Source organism: Cydia fagiglandana, chromosome 2 (assembly GCF_963556715.1).
Source record: "Cydia fagiglandana chromosome 2, ilCydFagi1.1, whole genome shotgun sequence".
NCBI lineage: Eukaryota > Metazoa > Arthropoda > Insecta > Lepidoptera > Tortricidae > Cydia > Cydia fagiglandana.
In genome coordinates, this window is record NC_085933.1 from 8745121 (window position 1) to 8764736 (window position 19616).

General features: G+C 37.6%; 2 protein-coding genes across 4 annotated transcripts in view; one reads left to right on the forward strand and one right to left on the reverse strand.

Moving 5' to 3' along the window:
* Nucleotides 1-19616, forward strand: part of LOC134675377 (autophagy-related protein 16-1) — a 233838-nt gene that overhangs the window by 86065 nt on the left and 128157 nt on the right. The window lies entirely within an intron of this gene.
* The window catches only part of LOC134675371 (uncharacterized), a 68330-nt gene that overhangs the window by 39660 nt on the left and 9054 nt on the right, over nt 1-19616 (reverse strand). The window contains exons 2-3 of the mRNA XM_063533585.1: nt 14880-14908; nt 1231-1266 (exon numbers count right to left, since the gene is read on the reverse strand). The gene's annotated coding sequence lies outside the window, so the exon portion shown is untranslated. The remainder of the gene's footprint in view (nt 1-1230; nt 1267-14879; nt 14909-19616) is intronic.

The following is a 19616-nucleotide window of genomic DNA, read 5'->3' on the forward strand; positions in this document are numbered from 1 at the left end:
TTTGTGTGTATGTTCGCAATAAACTCAAAAATTACAAAACAGATTTAAATTTTTGACCTATCAATAGACTGATACTTAAGGAAGGTTTAGGTGTTCATTTTTTATGTTAAATTGGCTAACCCGTGCGCAGCCGCTAGTTAGAATTAAATGTACCTACTGAATGTAATTTACATATTATAAATTTTAATATTTCAGTATTTTTTTAAACTACCTTTATTTTATTTTGGTTTTCCTGTGAACAAGAGTAACTACGGAGCTTTATCTTATGCTTCTTTCCACAGGTTAGTTAGTAATTTTAAATAAATAAAAAACGAATACCAAACATGCTTACATGAATAACCATTCGACAGTTATACATATGTATTATGATTGTCAGTTTTTATCTAACATTAGTTAGTAACGTTTTTACGGTAATAACAGTATGATTTTGGTAAGGTGCCCATTATAATGATAAGTCTTATTTAGCTGCCTGACTATTTACGGCCGACAGCACGCGTGTTGTCAGAATATATAACTGTACTCATCGTCATATTCGCACTTCGTTGGTTTCTTTGGTCGTTATTTTTACGAGTCATATTCTACGATAATATGACGTTCAAATGCTCGGAACGTAACATAATGTAGTTCAAGATTTACTTTGAAGATAACTTGTTAACTTTCAGAGCTATCTAAGTTAGATGACTCGGTCAGTCGTTAGTTGTAAATGCATTCAAATACAACGAAAAAGATCACTGTATATGGAAATTGGATAATATAGAAAGTGACTTGTGTGAGCTTGAAAAATCTAAGTTGAACATTCTGGCGAAATGAATTTCTTATTTATAAATGCGCAGAAAAAATAAACGCATCATGTTTTATAGATATTTATGTACCTACATGAAACCAGGAATAATAAATAAATCGTGAATAAATCACTATATAATCGCTTATTTATCAGGTTTTGTTATAAATTGGTATCATTTCTAAGACTTCTAGAGCACACTCGCGGAGTTTCTGCTTTAGCCGGAATTACATTCATCTTTAATGTTCCGTTGTAACTCTTACACTAATTCTATAATGCGTGCAATACTCTATCCTTGAGCAATCCCCCACGATATGCGAGCGTGTTATTTTCCTTGCATTTGCTGTAAGTGCTTCCTCAACGGCTAATAAGACATAATGACGTGTTATTTGTGAAGATTCACGAATTCCGATCGCAGAGAGTAAAATAAGGTGCTCTGGGTCACTGACCTGTGAGCTCCACAACCGCTACCGTCGGCGCCCGTCCTGTGAAAGGAAAAACTATTGTTAATTACACAGTTTACACATGAGTGTGTTTCAATTGTGAGTAACTGAATAGCAGGGCTGCCCTGTAATCATACAGTCCGCGACTCCTATATTAGTGCAATGTTCACGCTCACAAAGCTCCGGGACAGCCAAGACTAATACTGACATGTTGCTGTATGAACCAAACTATAAACTGAGGCGCAAAGAGGCAACGAGTTCAGCTCAGGCCTCGACCTCAATAAACACCTCCGTGCTAAGTCTCCAGGAAACGCATCCATTTCCCAGTATGCCTCGATCCGATTTTCTCAGCGAAGAATTTCCTTAGCTGGCTCGCAACATATTTACATTAACGTGTTTGGTTTGCTTTTGAACTAGACCTTGCGTCGGTGTTTACACTGCATAACATCGACGGTAATACCCGATAAGCGCGAGCTGCACGTATTATGTATCACATTGTGCAACAAATATTTCATATACCTAATTACATAGGTAACTTACGGCTCGATTCGGGAAATGAATTAGAGACTCACTAGATATGAAATAGTAAAGATACGTGACGTTCCACGGAAAAAGGTACCTTATAGCGACTGGCGCCGCGATTCGGGAAATGAATTAGAGATTCACTAGATATGAAATAGTGAATATATGTGACGTTCCACGGAAAAAGGTACCTTATGGCGGCTGGTGCTTACGTCACGTAGCGCCGCAATAATATTGGAGCGGCGTTAATAATAGCGTTAGCGCCAACGGCTATAAGGTACCTTTACCCGGGGGACGTCACATATCTTTAATATAACGTATCTAGTTAATCTCTAATTAATTTCCAGAATAGCGCCGATTATCTATGAATATTTATCATGTCATAGTATCGATCGGCTAATATTTAGCGTTTGTTGTGTTCTTTCATACATGAATTCGGTTGAAAGTAGAGTCAGAAAATCGGCGAAAATGTAATACGTGTACCTATTATATTTTTTGGTAGACCCAGCAATAACACGTAACACTTATCTTCATTGTAATATATTAATTTATTTGCTGCGCGTTGAGATCTTTTACATGCGCGTGTTATCTTCACGAATATAAATTAGTTCACTCTAGATATTTTTCCACAGAACTAAACTAAAATTTTTGCTCAGAGATAAAAGAGCTATGTGATGATTCTAGTTATATCAAAATGGTATAAAAATAGTATGTACTTATATACTCTAAGAAAAACATTTTCTATTTTCAAATAACTTTTCAAACCGTATGTTTTTATTAGCAATTTTCGCTTAAAACCGCTTACGAACTTATAAAACATCCTAAATATTATATAACAAAACGATATATGAATTAAGGAGTCTTTTCAAAAGGGATATTTCTCTATGGACACCATACAAAAATAAGCTCTTTTGAAAAGATACTCCTCAATTAATAGGTAGATTTAACATTTTTAAAAGAACTTTTATCTTATAATGCCAACCATGAATTACATTATTTTGTATTCTTGTCCAAAATTAGATCGTCCGCTTTACATATAAACTACGTACTACATTACTTGACCTCCCCGTACAACAAATGAATTTTTAAAATGTTAGAAAGTTACAAAATCCTCCTTTTCTCTCACGATAGTTTGTATTTTATCTTTGCGGCGCAAAAAAACATTTCTTTTTTATTACCATGCCAACGTGTTATTAAGAGTCCCACGAACCTAGCCACCGTCATACAATCGAAGGTATGCTCTAATTTTAAAACAACATCCTGAAATAACATGAAATTTGTCATGAACATACAAGTAACATATACTTATACATCTGTATCTGGTAAACTAGTTTTCATTCTAGTAGTTTTATACCGGGTGTGGCCTGTAATACGAGCTAAAGATTAAACTGTAGGCTGTACTCCTTACACTGACCAACATTTGTCCAGCAACTTTTAAAAATAACTTGTGGTTTGATTATTAATACACTTTAAAGTTTATTCTAAGACGCAATGTATTGTGTATTTTGTTATGTTTAAGGCGTGACAAGCAACGTCAATAACAATGATATAGCATGGCGATGGCGTCCATTGAAGATAATATTTATTATGTGTGAAAAATAGGAAGACTAAATACTTCATAATTTTTAAAAGTTGTTTGTCAACAGTGTCCACGTTTGAGGAGTACCTACCTACAATCTATGTTTTAATTATTTGCTCGTGTTACAGGCCACACTCGGTATACAAAACATGTAGGTACCTACTCGCTCTATTTTCTGTGTATATAAAGTTTTAGCAACGAAAACTAGTACCAGAAATATACGAGTGCCTTTATGTTGTAAATTAGGGATCCTGTCTCATCGCATAATAATTGATTGTAATAATGTAATGCTACGCATAAATAGGGTTTCTGCTCGAGAATTCCCGAGGCGAGAAATCTCGAGAAATTTGTCCTAAGTCGAGACGGGAAAAAAATATTCAATGCCTCGAGAACTCGAGAAATAAATCTCTTGTGATAAGTAAAAAGAAAACACGCGTATAACACATGATGTGTCTATAATGCATTTGTTTAGGTCGTTAAATAAATATGAATAATGTTTTTTTTTTACATTTTCAGGTAGGAACTTACTTAAAACATTTATTACCACACAAATAAAAAACTACCTTGATCCGTCCCCTATCGTTCTAGCTTTAACCGATTTTCATGTACCTAATGAAACTTTTGAACTATCATGATTCATGACATTCATGTAGAGTCTTTTTTATTGAAAAACGCTTTAAATAATTTTGTAACGAATTGTAGGACCATGTAATAAGTGTAATAACAAATATTACAAAACTAAATTACTATTGATAAATCAAATCATCCCGATATATTCCTATTAGCAAAATATTACAATTTTAGCAGCTTTTACGAGTATAATATAATATATTAATTATATTCATTTTAGCAGCTTTTACCAGTATAATATAATATAATTAATATATTATATTGTTCTTATTAAATTATATAATTGTGTATTATTATATAATTGTAATATTTTGCTAATAGGAATATATCAGGATGATTTGATTAAAACTAGTAAAACTTCTGTAAGTTTTGTCACATCGAGTTAAATTTATTGATTTGAATATTGCTGCCTAATAATACCATATTGTGGTTAGTTTACATTTTGTTGAATACCTAAGGAAATACAATATTATAGCATAACACATCGCCGGTGCGCACGCCTGCACCTATACTTAGTTTTTTTTTGTTGTTGTATTTTTGATTATTAAGTGCAATTTATGGTGACTAAAATGTACCATAATGTTTGATTATTGACCTACGAGTCTGATTTGTAAAAAAGCAAAAAAAAAATAACATGGTGTTTTTTGGAGCATTCAAAATTTCTCGAGATACTCGAGAAACTCGAGAAATCTTGGTCGAGAATTCCCGTGCCTCGAGAAATTAAAAAGGTCGAGAAACCAGAAACCCTACGCATAAATCTCTTTTCGCATATTTTTTCTCCAACTGAAACAGAAAGTATTTTCGAAAATATTTTGCATAGGTTGTGTAGAATAGGGTATTAGGTTAGGTAAGGTGTGTTTTATTATTTTTCAAAAATGTTAATATTTCCAGCACAATAACAATTATGCGAAATGAGTTTTATGCGTAACATCACATTAGGACAATCAATTATTATGCGACCCAATATGGACCCTGTAAATTATTTATGTCAAAATGAGAGCGTATCTGCGTTTGTATGGGAGCAGTTTTTTGGCGGCGGGTTCATGTAACACTTAACAATCTGTTGTTTTGATAAAATCACATTACGACAGATCAGTACTTACACGGCAGGCCATCGGCTTGCAATTACAATCCCACGGAGGCGATTGGCATCATTGAAAAAAGCTACCGAACTGTCAGTGGCGGCCGCTCTGATCTGCTGACCATTGAACCGTAGAAGGCGATCCGACATTCGTGCGTCTGCAACTAGATGTGTATTCGGACCCGTGTTAAGAACACACTGACAGATTGAAGTGTTAAACGTTTTATAGCCCCAGCTTGTTAAGGTTTTATGAAGGTGAGCTTATCAGACGTATTCCAACACTAATGGATAGATGCCTTTTTCCTTCTTTAGCGGCATTTATCTATCGCTGCATCGTTAAAAATCTCATATCAATAATCGTTAACAAAATTGAGATTTTTTTGTATCGAGCTCGCACAATGTACCTAATAGCATTTACACTTGTTAAGGATTCAAACTTGTGGAAATCCCTACTAATAATATACATGCCAAGCTATCTCTGTCTGTCTGTCTGTTACCTCTTCACACTAAAACCGCTATGGAGACAGTTTAAGGCCCGGGGAAGGACATAGGATAGTGTCTATCAATCATCGGCATCATTCCACGCAGACGAAATGGTGGGCTGAACCTCTTACTAAATAATTAAGTACAAGAACGCGAAATATTTCACAATAGAAAATCGACTCGGAATTATGTATAAAACCTATTATCTTAAACCGAAGAAATATAACTTTTCACCTCCAATCGATTTGTAGCTGTTTCCAATGTTTCTGTCGTTATCATGCTTACAATTTCTTGTAATGATCATAAATGTGGTCAAACAATCCATAGCTATCATTACAGCAGCCCTGCGCGGAGCTGTTAAGTCTTCTCGCAAAGTTCGTGGAAGTCGGTCGACGTTCGTTTCGTCTCTGTTAGTTTGACACTTAAATTGCGGTGTTCGCGCATCCGAGGCGCTAGGGAGGTGTGCGGGCCATATCAGCATAACGTCTGTCTGACGCGCCGCGGTCACGCCACCCGCGTCTCATCCGTCACTGTCACGCTCCCTGGGCAAGATCCTCGCGTGATCAACACTACCAAACGTTTTTATCTATGTAGTAAGGAACCCATAACCAGAAACGCATGGTGAGCATTACTTCCGACGCCCTGGCTTAAGCATGTCTGATCTTGGCAATAAATTCGCTTTAGATAACCAGCTAACGTGCAATGCGCATGCTCGTTGCGATTTCGTGCCTTTATATCTGATCTTTATCGAACGCAATGGGTGTAAAATTTCTCGATATCTGTAAACATTTGTTGGAACATATTAATGTACAAAATATGCCCTCTTTATCAATATCCTTTCCGACCTTCGTACAAAGTGAACTAGGGTCGTCAACCTGTAAATATTGACTCATCCCGTACAGGCATGTGACTATACACACAGTGCGCTTTTGTGCCATAAGTAGTACTTCTTTTGTGTAAAAGAGAACGCTTTGGGTGAGTTTATAATTTAAAATGTAATTTATAGCATTCCGACCGTGGTAAGATTTAAGATTTATTCTTAAATACATTTAATCTCCTATTCTTGATTTCTTGATAGAACAAACTATTTTTTTGTATGAATGATTCGCAAAATATATCAAGAGTTTAAAATTAGATTATGATTTATTGTGGAACTCTGGACATGTTCGATATGATATACCTACTTACTGCAATTTATATTTTTTATATGCCGACATGATATTAACAAATATTTGCAGTCCACACCTCACATCATTTCTGACAATCAGATATACTGTATGTGTGATTGTAAGAGCGATTCCTATGCTATTGGTGGCATAGAATCTTACGCCGCATCGTACATCATCCCTGTTCCTCAGTGACAATTCCTGAACCGTCGATAGCTTCGAGAATACTAAACATCGACGGACTTCATCCAACAAAACACTACATCAACATCACACATGGAAATATTCGAACAAAGCACTTTCAGAACAATAGGGAAATAAACTATTCCACCTCCATTTCCCACCTCCGTTAAACTCGATTTGAAATATATTTCACCTCAAAAAGGACTATTTTGATTGTATAAATCGCGTGCGTATGGGATTTAATATATAAATCTCGGAAACTGCGTTGGAGGTGATACAATCGGACAGGTGTTTATGTTATTAACATAACTAAAGTTAGGTACCGGGTATATGTAATAAATACATACATACTTATACTAAGTTTTTGAATAGCAACTGAAAAGATGTACTGAGGAACTTTTTAGCTCCCCTTCAAAAAGTCATGAGGTTGAAAAACACAATTTAAAGAGCGTAGCCGTGTTTACATGGGAAAGCGGCCCTTTCACCAAATGTTTACTGTAATTTTTTTAATAAGAGCCCTTATGACAAGTATTATTTCCTGCAAGTTGCAACTTCCTATCTTCGTTATTTTTTGAGATATGATTTTTTTAAATTTTTCATAAAAATGCTTATTTTTTCACATTGGCTAATGCAATTTACGCAAACTTTTGGTACCTACAGTATTCTATATATAGAGACTTACAAATACTATAAATAATATTTAATATTACCAACAAAATCTTGGATAAATGTTGGAAACAAAAATTCAATAATTTTTACATTTTCTAGTATGATGTACCAACTGGATTATTTTGAAAAAACTATATGTTACAGGCCTTTATATAAGTAATCACCTAACAAAGAACTGTTGGTGTCGCCCTTCTAGAAAGCAAGAAAAAAAATATTGAAATTTTGTTTCCAACATTTATCCAAGAATTTTGTTGGTAATATTAAATATTATTTTCTCAAACATGCAATGAAATATTGATGTTATGTTCCTTATAATAGGCTGCGAAGTATGACGTTTCAGGTGCGGCTAGGACAAAAGGTCGTTAATGGAATTTCATACACATCTTGCAGGCCTAGGCCGGCAAAGTCCTCTTTTTTAATTTTCATTTAACAGATATTTGTGACACAGCATCGTGGCATTCATCCATTAAAAAAAACTAGAGGCAGTTATTGCTTTATGGTTCGTAATGACACTCTGCCACTACGCCAATAAAAAAAAAAACAAAAAACAATGTTTGCTATAATTTGCAGTTTTATTTGTATAAAATCAACATGAACTTAATAAATAATACATTCTATAATTTTAAATTATAAATTTAACTACACAAATGAAAATATTTAAAATATTTCATCTAAACGTTAGCGGTAAAAAGGTCTACTCAAACACGCGTAGTGATTTTTTTTAATTGTTATGGAGGTAAAGTTGAAAAATATTCATTCTGTTTTATTGGATTTATGGTGCGTTGTTGATTTTTTGACTTTAATATGAGTTCCGACGAAATAATGAAATTAATATTAATTGTAATCGTATGTGTTGGAATTGGCAGCGTAAGCAGAATTGATTTTAAATAACTTGCTGCCTCTGCCGCTAAGTCAAAGACGAAGTATGTATATGGTTGCTTATGGCAATTTTATTCTTTGAGAAACTAAGAAAAATGGCTTACAGTTTATTAGAAACAGTTTTGTGGCATATTTTAAATGAATGTAACTACAAATTCGTCAACACTGTGGAAATTATACTTATTTACTCCATGCATAAAGCAACGATGTATGTGAAACATGATATCAACATGAAAGACTATGTAAACCTTTGTGACGAAAACGACAGTCAGACGGATACAAGGCGAAAAAATCAAAGATACATGAAAATATACGGGTAGTAAAAATACACGACTCGTGTAAAACATACGCGTGATAATGATATAGGTACGTGTTGGTTATATTTTGGGTGTAGTTTACTTTTAGTTTTTTCTATAAATAAAACTTGGGTTTCGTGGATTTTATTTATTTCATTGCATGTTTGAGAAAAGCACTATACATACCTCGGCGGGAAATGGGGTTGCCCGCGCTCAGACCTATCCGGCCTCGCTTCGCTCGGCCGTCTATATGTCTTCGGCCGGCAACCCCTTTTGTCCCGGCCTCTGTAGTAATGTACTATTATAGTATTTGTAAGTCTCTATATATAGAATACTGTACCAAAAGTTTGCGTAAATTGCATTAGCCAATGTGAAAAAATAAGCATTTTTATGAAAATTTTTAAAAAATCGTATCTCAAAAAATAACAAAGATAGGAAGTTGCAACTTGCAGGAAATAATACTTGTCATAAGGGCTCTTATTAAAAAAAATACAGTAAACATTTGGTGAAAGGGCCGCTTTCCCATGTAAACACGGCTACGCTCTTTGGTTCGTTTTTCAGGTTTTCATGACTTTGCCGAAAAAATGAAAAAACATGGTAGGTACTTAGTAGAAGCTGTATGTTAGAAATATCAAATAATGTCTATGTTTGAGCTAATAATTTGCAATATCCGAATAAATTTTGTTAAATCGGACAACGACCTGCGCCTGCGCCGGTAGGTACCACGCTCTTTTAAACTAATCTACACTACGTGACGCCACGCGCCTTTTACCGAGACACCGTTTCACCGGACAACTCCGCTATTGAAAGATTTCACAGTGACGGAAAACGTGATTTTGTCTCGAGCCACTTTAATTTCAAAAGTCACTTCGATAGCGTAGGCTCGTCGAAATTCAACAATTGATAACAGTGACAATAATAGTCAGTTAACAACACAATATAAATTCAAACACGTACCTATACGTATTACACGTCTTGTCCTTATATAAAGCACTCGGCTTTATTTGTTTATACTACTCATTATATTAAACTTAAGTACAATCTAAGACACCCGGAGTCTTATGTAGAAACTCGATCTCTTCTAAATAAGCGTTAACTTTATTTGCAAAGTTTCAAGTAGATTTATCTTTCCGTACCTACTATTGTATGCGAAGTATACTCATTCATTGTTGATTTGGACATTACAGATTTTGAACTGAATTGAATTCGTTGCAAGTGTTTATTCATTGATGTAAAAAATCTAATATTTAACACTGAATATACAAAATTGGTGACGGTGCTTTTATTATGATATATGCTCCTAAGAAAGACTCGAAACAGAACGCAAAACTTATTGAGCGCAGTTAAAACAGTTTTCTAAGTATGTAAATACCTACTTCATAAAAAAATATCGAATTTTGACTTAGTCAATCTGTGTAAGAATGTCCTATAATATTTATTTATTTATTTATTTATTTTGATAAAAGAAAAAGTGGCCAAATTATTCTTAAGAGCCCTTCAACGTGCACACTAGCGCCACAGCTAAATAATCGTGGTTATTTAAATTTAACGAAAGATATTGAAAAAAGGGATCCGCTACGTACTGTATTGTGTATTTAAGTACCTTTTGAATACATCAAACTAGTTTTTGTGTTGCTGGTTTCGTCGATCTAGGAACTCAAAACAAAAACGGCCGTTTTAACTTTGGACGCATAGATTGACGAATCCAGCACTAGTCTGATGTATTCAAAAGGTACTTAAATACACAATACAGTACGTAGCGGCCCCCTTTTTTTAATATCTTTCGTTAAATTTAAATAATCACGATTATTTAGCTGTGGCGCTAGTGCGCACGTTGAAGGGCTCTTAACTCATTCTCACTATCAAGCTGGCATTTATAAACAAGACACGCTTAGAGTTATACCAGGAGAAGTCTGCAATGATTTTGACAACACTCGTATACGTCATAATGTCATAGAAGTTGACGTTTAAAATAACACTTTCACTGCGCGTGCTATAAAAATCGTTGCAGACTTCTCTTGGTTCAATTCTAACATTTTTATTTATGAAATTATGACCCTGATCGTTGCCAGTAGATCCGTTTTACTACCTTTGCTTTGCTTTTGCTACTAACTGATAATAGTAGCAAAAGTAACTAACCAAATCAAAAGCTATAAATCTTGACAATTAATAGGAATACTACTTAATAACTGTACACCTTCTTTTCAGAAAAACAATAAAATCTAGATGAAACAAAAAATATAAAAGTAGTTGGTACTGCTAGCTATCACTACCGCAGACCGTGAAATCCGATTCAGGATACTCAGCTATTGAATTACACCGTAGCCAAACCATTGACCGGAATGCTTCACTTGAGCATCACTTTCTTTTATAACGTATTCTCGACCTTGTAACTTCACATTAGGCACACGTCTGCACTTCTGCAGTACAGTGACCGCTGGTAGGCGAGCAATGTAGGCATGAGCATGAGACATATCAAAGCGAATGACGATGACGGGGTTTCAAATCAAGAATCGAACTAGTTTACCTAGGCCAGCACATGAGTGTGATGACCAGTGAATAGCGCGCTTCTAGATTGTTGTAGAAAGACGGTAATTGTTATCGTTAGGCTTAGTAGTCGTTGATGTGAACAAGGTCATGGGGTTCTAATTGACAGATCCCAACGTGGCTGGCGGACACCGTGACCGCCTTCGTCCAGGCTGGCTAACTGTACCGCTACCGTACGACACGCACCGCCTGTCCGCCCGCCGGCTTGTTGATACTACCACGGCAACGGGAAATGCCCGGCTTCACTGCCCGCAAATTAATAATCGTCACTCACAACCATTCAATTTCCTTCGAAAAACTACTCGCCAGAACGATGCCGCAAACGATACCTAACTGACCGAGTAATAAAAACTAACCGCTTCCATAAACGACTGTCGATTCACACACATGAAAGTAAATCTTGAATTGTCTTGGGCTTTTACGAGCTTTTCTCCCCAAGAATTTAGCTGGTGCAGGTCTTTCTATGTCATCTCTATTCAAGCTCTACGTCTTCGGTTGCTAAGTGAAACCGTCGCGAGAATCTTTTATTCTCCCTAATGCGAGCCGTTTCGGCTCTTGTTCGAAATCCTACTGTGACAGCCATTATAATTCCAAGCGAATGTGGAAGTGTACAAAGACGGCTTTGTGCTCCCCATAAATATTTATGAGTAAGTGCCTATTTTCTACACACGTGGGACGGTGGATACGCACGATACCGCCGGGCCTAATTGGACGTCTGTAGGCGCGAATTTGTTTCACTCTGACGGGAATTCTTTACCGGCATTTGTGTGTCACACCACTATTTTATATCTATTTCCATGTATTGTTACATTACTGCGTCCTTGACGTTAAGCTTGGTTTCGCTAGATCTATCTGAAAAATTATGGTCGTTGTAGCTACTATAAATATTCTGAGTCGTGATCAGTTCTCTGATAACGTGGTTCAGTTGAATTATATAACGATAAAGGCATGGAAGACACTAATCCTACTTTCTCTTAACTAGTTTCTTGAGGCCACTCCAAGAAAGTAAAACCCCGCTATGTTTGCGTCCGTCCTGTTGACATACAAATTGCGATGATAAATTATTCTGGGGTAGTAAATCTACTGGCGTTCATCCAAAGGCGTTATTAAATTTTACTCTCATTCCTTTTGCGTTTCACGCTAGGATCTGACGATCAATACTTTAGTTGTATGTAATCGGAGCATGAGAATCAGTAGCCGTATTACACGCAATTTTTGTTTGTTTATATATGGCTTTTTTTTTAATTATCATTAATCCAATTTCTGTTTGAGTTCGGTCGTTAAATGTAGGTAATCGGGGACAGAGAATCACGTTCTGCTACCATAAAGTAACAAGTAAGTAACATACACTTAAGGAGGTGCATGTTTATCGCTAGTTTGTAAGAGGCAACAATTGTTTGCGACGATTGCGGGCAGGCGAGCAGGCGGCGACCGGCGACCCCAATCGCAAGCGCGCCGTATGTGGAACGCGGGAACGGTAGTGTGACTATGGCCAGTCTTGCCCTGGGCTGCCCCGACCCTTGCTCTCTACATGTTTTCGCTTTACATTACATCGTTTTGCATCCATGCTTTTGATTCCATTATCGATAGCCATTTGTTTGAGTGTGTTCTATGAACAGGAATGCAGGAATTTTATTGTAGATACAGAACTATCGGAATTTACAATAACACAAATATACTATCATTACTTTCAATATTAAATAAATTTAAGCTTCATTGTTTCAAATTACCTACCTAAATAGTACATATTATAATGATGTACATTTCATTTGCTTAATGCTCTTTAAATGAATACTCATTTTGTTCACACTAACCAAGGAAAGGTTATTGAAAAACGTACAGACCTATCATCTCCATCGTGTCGCTTCCCTAGGCTTGAACATGCTTGGCACACTTCCAGGGGGTTCCGCTTACGCGGCGACAACGTCACGTTTCCCATGTTAAGAATTGTTTATTGAAGTCATGATGTGACCTTAACATTGTATTTTACGATTGTCTCGTCACCGGTCCGCGCACTGACATTTCAATAGGGAAGGTGAGCGAGGGTCGAGCGTGCGGCGCGGCACGACGCCGTGCTACGGCACAACGACCAACTATGCCCGCCCTGCCGACGTCACTTCTTCTTCACTTCTCTCTCAACACTGAACTCATTTTTCATCGATCTATTAAGTATTTATAAAACACAGCACCTGTTTTTCATCATAAATCTTCCTCCTACCAGACCGCGAGAGCCAAGCGGACGCGTCACGATAAATCTGTGAAATATGTGCAACATTTTCGCTATTGACAAACCGGCTACATTGCGAGCCAATGCCATATTAATTCCATTTAAACAGGTAAAATACCAGTGTATACAGAAAGTATTTCTTGGATTAACTCCGGAAGCTTATCGGCGTCGGTGTTGACTTAAATTTGCATCTCGTATTTTCTCGTCGCCGCGTCGATTGGTGGTGCTCACGATTTAACGCTGGTATTAATGCATTATTCAGAGGGGTTTTCATTAGACTGTCGCTATCGGCGCGGGGGATCGCGCTCTCGTTAAAATGTACGGATGGCATGACGGCTGCTCGTATTGGGCGCGCGACAAACACACGCAAGCGTTATCGCCACCCAACTCCCGTCAAAAACTATGTGCAGTCTCTGCTTCACCTGATGAGCTCGTTTAGCGCGACGAACCTAAATTTTTTTTAATTTTGCCTATTTTTTAAATAACTTCACAAAGATTCTCACAATAAGTTATTTAATTTCATATGTTGCACCACATAGCACGCAAATTTTTATTTATTTTACGCCTTAAAGTGGCCCCCATATTCAAAGTTCATTTATTAACGTTACACTTCCATCTTTGAGTTACACACCTTTAACTCAATCACTTTAGTAGTTTTTGAGCAAATTTCCCGTGATAGACGAACAAACAGACAGAAACACGATTGATCTTATAAGGATTCCGTTTTTTGAGGTACGGAACTCTAAAACAGTAGAATCCATTTAGTTACAACATAACTGTAAACCGAGTATGATTATGTGACATTATTGAGCTGTTTAGCTGTAAATGGTACGCTATTAGGGGGACGTGTGATTATCCGAGCTGAAAGGCTTATTAAAAAGCTCGCTCGCACCGCGACCAGTCGCGATGAAACTGGTGCTCGTATACAGGTTTACACACCAGTTCCACACATGCCGTGCTCCACACTCGCGGATGTGGTATACTTTCAATATTAATGGGAACATGTCCCGTTCGCAATGCTCCAAATCAATGCCACCTTTTCCAGGTTGTCTATACTATAAGAAAAAGTCAATTAATTCTTTACAAAACTTGATTATCCCATTTTTAAACAGACCTATAGACTACTTGAGTATTTAGATTTGGTTTGGTTCTACAACAATATGTTTTATTATTAAAACTGTGATAACGACCCGCCTATGGTTGGAGTAATTAGCTCTATCCACTATATAAAAACCTATATTGTGAGTAACATTTTATACTTATAGAATAGTAAAGCCTCACTGATTGTACTGTTGCCAAATTGCTTCGGTCGGACCGAATAGATAGAGCAACATCACTCATTGTTAAAATAAAACGGTCCATATCCGATAAAGCTCCGTTATATTTTAATTACCTCGTTGACGTCTCTGCTGTCTGCCGTATCTGCAAAAGAACAACAACACACATTAGTTACTGCTGCTTATTTAAAACTGACACAGTATTTTTAACTAGTTAGCATTAACCATTTTTTCTATCCCTATTTTTATGTTTAGCTTCATCCATAGTCAATCAATTACTTTACATGCCCAGTAAACACAGTATAGAATTTTAAAACTAGCATTCTTTTTAAGGTTTCTACTCTAAGTGCTATTTTCGATATTGAAACAAAAAATCATATCAGCCTTTTATCGCCAACAGCTGAGCATAAGCCTCTCTTCGAGTACGCCACTTATCCCGGTCCTGAGCCAATCTCATCCAATAAAAAAGACAACAATATATTTGATATATATGTCTGACCTAAACCCTGTAGATCCCCGGAAAGTACTGAAAGCCATTGTTTTTTACTTAATTAACTTTTTTGGCATTATGTGTAACTTAGACAAAGGCTATTACCGAGAGAGTATGGCGTCTTCCATGCCGGACACATACTGGCAATTGTGCAAACAAAGCGATATACTGACCGGGTTAACCTTGAATGGTAATAGCGCGAGAAGTTTCGCTGAGGAAAAATGCTGCCATTGATGCACGGCGTGCGTGCCTCGTATAACGGTCACTACAATCCGAATAAGTGCTTTTACGTCGTACGCAGAATGATAATACTTATACCGCGATACTTGTCATTGTCACGCGATTTGCGGAGCAGACCTACCTACCTACATTGAATGACCTTGCCCTTATGGAGATTATAGGGCAAGGTCATCTAATGTAGTTAGGTAGGTAGGTAATCTGGTACTCTTACAGGTAGTCCATATACAAGTAGAAGCTGTCCTTATTTATTTAACAACAATACAAAGCAGATGCAATGCAAGACCAGCCTTTAAAGACTAAACCCCCTTATTCATAAAACCTTACCGCCTGATTTAGTTAAATTATATTAGGGGACATCTAACACAGATCGACCAACCCCAAACTAAGCAAAGCTTGGACTATGGAGACGAGGCGTGTAAGTATGGAGAAATGCGTATACATACTTATATTATTTCTTAGATCTTCCGTGTTTGTATTCAATGTCATTTGACTAAAATGCTAAAGTACCTATATAATTAATTTCGCCCTTAAATTGTATCAAACACTAAAAAAATCGATAAATAGAATTTACTGCAGAGCTCAATGAAATTTGAGAGAGAAGCTTTTTATTGTACATATGTATAATTGAGTCGGGTACAGCAATTACAGAAGGGTGTTGAGGCGACGTCGGCGCCTGCGACGTAACAATGCCTCGCTAACGAGATAACGGCGGTGTTCTTCAGGTGCGGCGCCTTCGCGCGGCGGCCGTCGAAGCCCGCTCTCGGAACACCTCAATCCCCCTTTGTTTACGTTGGGATCGCACTTGCCTGCAGAGCTCGATTACATCCCCAACGCAATAAAGCTCGAAGCTAGCTCACGACTCCGCAGTGTCTACTCTTTATCGCCCCCACCGAATGCGGTGCGATCTTAAACGTATTTTAATAACTTCCACCCGCCGGTCGCCATAATGGGCTCACCATGCAAATGCCTGTGCCCACGGAGCACCGTTACACACCGATACCGACAGTAACGAACCGCCCCGTGAAATAAAGAAAGGTAATAATCGCGAACGGGAAATCCGATCACGCCGCAAGGCACCAAGCGCGCAGGAAACACCGGCACCGACATTCCAATTGCAAACTGCAACTATTTAAACTAAACCTGCACATAAACTCTGCTAAACAGGCTGTACGATTCCATTTTACTCGGTATAAAAACCATGAACGTTGTCGTTAAGAAAGTGCTCTAACTAGTTCCTGATGGTCGCTATCCCATCGGAGATCGAATGAGGTAACTTCCAGTGAAGTTGATTTATCTCGTGTGGATTTGAAGTTCCCTTTCGCGATATAGCAAAGCGCTTTCCCTGTCGCGACTCTGCGCTTTGACACCGCTCTTCCTTTCTACGTAGCTGTCGTTTACGGAATCACACCACGACTAATTGTTAATGAGCATCTGCTTCAAGTGGATAATAGATAATAATCTTTCATGTTTGTTCCTTATCAGCATCTCATTAAAAGCATTTACCGTAAAGACAGGTAGTCTGTCTCAGTAGCCTGCCTGCTTATAGTTTGTAACTTATCGGACAGTGTATCTACCATTATTCGATTAAATTTAGATTGGAAACTGTTTGCGAGCCTGCCCATGTCAAATGTTATTGCAAAATAAGATTTACTATTCTCTCACGTTCACATCCAGATCGAGTTAGGCGACAACAACCTCTACAAAAAGTAAGTTGAAAATCTAATAGAGTTTGCGGCGAGCCGGTTATTTGTGTTATTTTTTTAGTGTTTTGCTGACGCTAAAGAGAAATGCTATGTAACGCTAGCCAACCAAGCATCCTGACATTACTGTAATAACTCTGCACCGCCCTTCTGTCATTACTCCGTTCACTTTCCTGGGCTAAAGATATAACTTTTTTTATTTCTTTATGGCATATTCTTTACAATTGCATTTTATAATGCCCACACCGCGCCAGGAATTCGTGTTGGTTTACCAAGAATATTAATGTTGAATCTGGTACTTAGCAACATTTGTTTCGAGACTAATGGGTTATGCTTACTCGAATACGCCGTGGTGGGTACTTATTAGGTTAGCACCTGATTACGTAACGTCACTGGTTGTTAAGTACGATTGCTTGTGAAGTAATGATGTTATAATTGATGCCGGGCAGCGGTCGGACAGAAGCAGTGATGCGTGTAGAAACAGGTCCAAGCAATGCACCTAGACAGTGGCGGCGCGCACGGCCTGCGCCCTGCGTGGTCATTGCGCGTGATACTAATCGAGCGGCCAGACATTATTGCTCTATGATTGCACCCTTATACATCCACCACCTTTTCATTATCAAAGCCTGCTTTTTTGCAATTCACTGGGAACAGTAATTGACCTCTAAACATGGCCGTCGGTACGTTCAGTAGAAATTGCAAAACAATTCATCTAATAAACCAAGCCAATCTTTCCGCATTATGTCATTATATTCTTCACCTCGAGTCAACGAACTCATTTTTTCATTCGGAATAAATTAAAATCGAATGTCCATCTATACTGTTAGTGATCGTGAACCGCTGATAGAAAGCTCGAGTTTTATTCTGCTACTTGTTGTACGACGTCTTATCTATAATAGGCTATTTAATGTTGAGCTTCCTGACGATCGAACGCCGGGCAATAATTCTTAGCACGTCGTTGTTACTAACACAGCACGTCTAATCAATTTCGTTGTATGATATTTAAAAAAATTATATGAAGTGGATTAATTAAGTACCATATGTGTTTGCGTAAGCGTGTATGTTTTTAGTTAGTGGGTATGGTTTGTGTAAGTTTTTTTACCTGAGTACGGGAAGAGTTGTAATCTTAGCAGGCATGTCGTTTATATTTGTGTCGCTAGTAATAACTAAGTGTTAGTGTTTATTGGTGTAATTTTGTGGAATATCATTGTGATTCAAGCTGGATCAACGGTTGCCTTTTCTTTTATTCGTGATTAAAATTAGAAAAAAAAAACTTCAATAGGGCTCCTGTCATCAATGGCCAATGCTATTATTATGTAACGTCGAGATGTGCACGAAGAAGTATCATTTGTCATCTTTCCAACGAGGCACAGCGCCCAACAAACGAAATCATCAACCACGCTCTAATGCAACGCTGTGATAATAATAGTCAGCCGAGAATATTCCGCCACCTCCGTGCGCAAGTAGACGATTCCGTGTCTGCATTTAATATTTATCCGATAGCATTGATTGGAGTACATTGTCAATAGTTTCCCGATTAATGCGCGCGATCGGTTCTAGGTGGGTCCGTTTGCCTTAGTCGCGGTATCGTGCGAGCAATCGTAACTTCTTCCCACATAATTGGCGTGTGGGCGCGGCAGTGGCGCTTTATCCCGATCGCCGCCCACCGGCGACGAGGCGACGCCCGATTAGATAGCACGGCCCCCAACCCGACCCGGGAACACCTCCCGCACCACTAACTAACTGGGGACGTCTTCCGCGCAGATGCACAAAATTATTATCTAAACCCTTACGAGATGGCAGAGGGCGCGAAACCGTTGTTGTGTGTTCGCACTCAGTCGCATATCTCACATATATCGCTGGGGCTAAAGGAGTCGTAGTTTATTACACGGGTAGCCTTTGCCCGCGACTCCGTGCACGTAGAAGTCTTCCAACAGTCCCCGGGCAGTACCAGAGCCATAAACTTACAAATCCTCCTTAAACATTTAAACCCTATTCACCCCCCTTTGCAAAGGGAGTTCAAAAACCAGTTTAATGCCAGATTTTAAAAGATATTTGTTTGAATATCAATCCACTGACTTTTTTATACTTATGTTTTTCTATCTATGTTTTTATGTCTTCTAATTTCGTATTAAAATATTAGTATAGGAATGTTTTCATGTTCAATCTCAAATTTATCCTAATTGACTTGATAATTTTTGATTATTTTTCAACCTATGTCTGTCCTTCCACACCATACACACCCAACATTTAATACATACTAGAAAACTATAAAACAGTATGCAGTGGCAACAAGTCAACAATAACACTCCTTTTATCTTTTTGCCTCAAAAAATATTGAAAAAAATAACTGCTGGTTAAAATTAGTAATTGTACCTACCCAAAAATATTTCTGATCGTTGTAGTTTTCTTAGACTCCATAA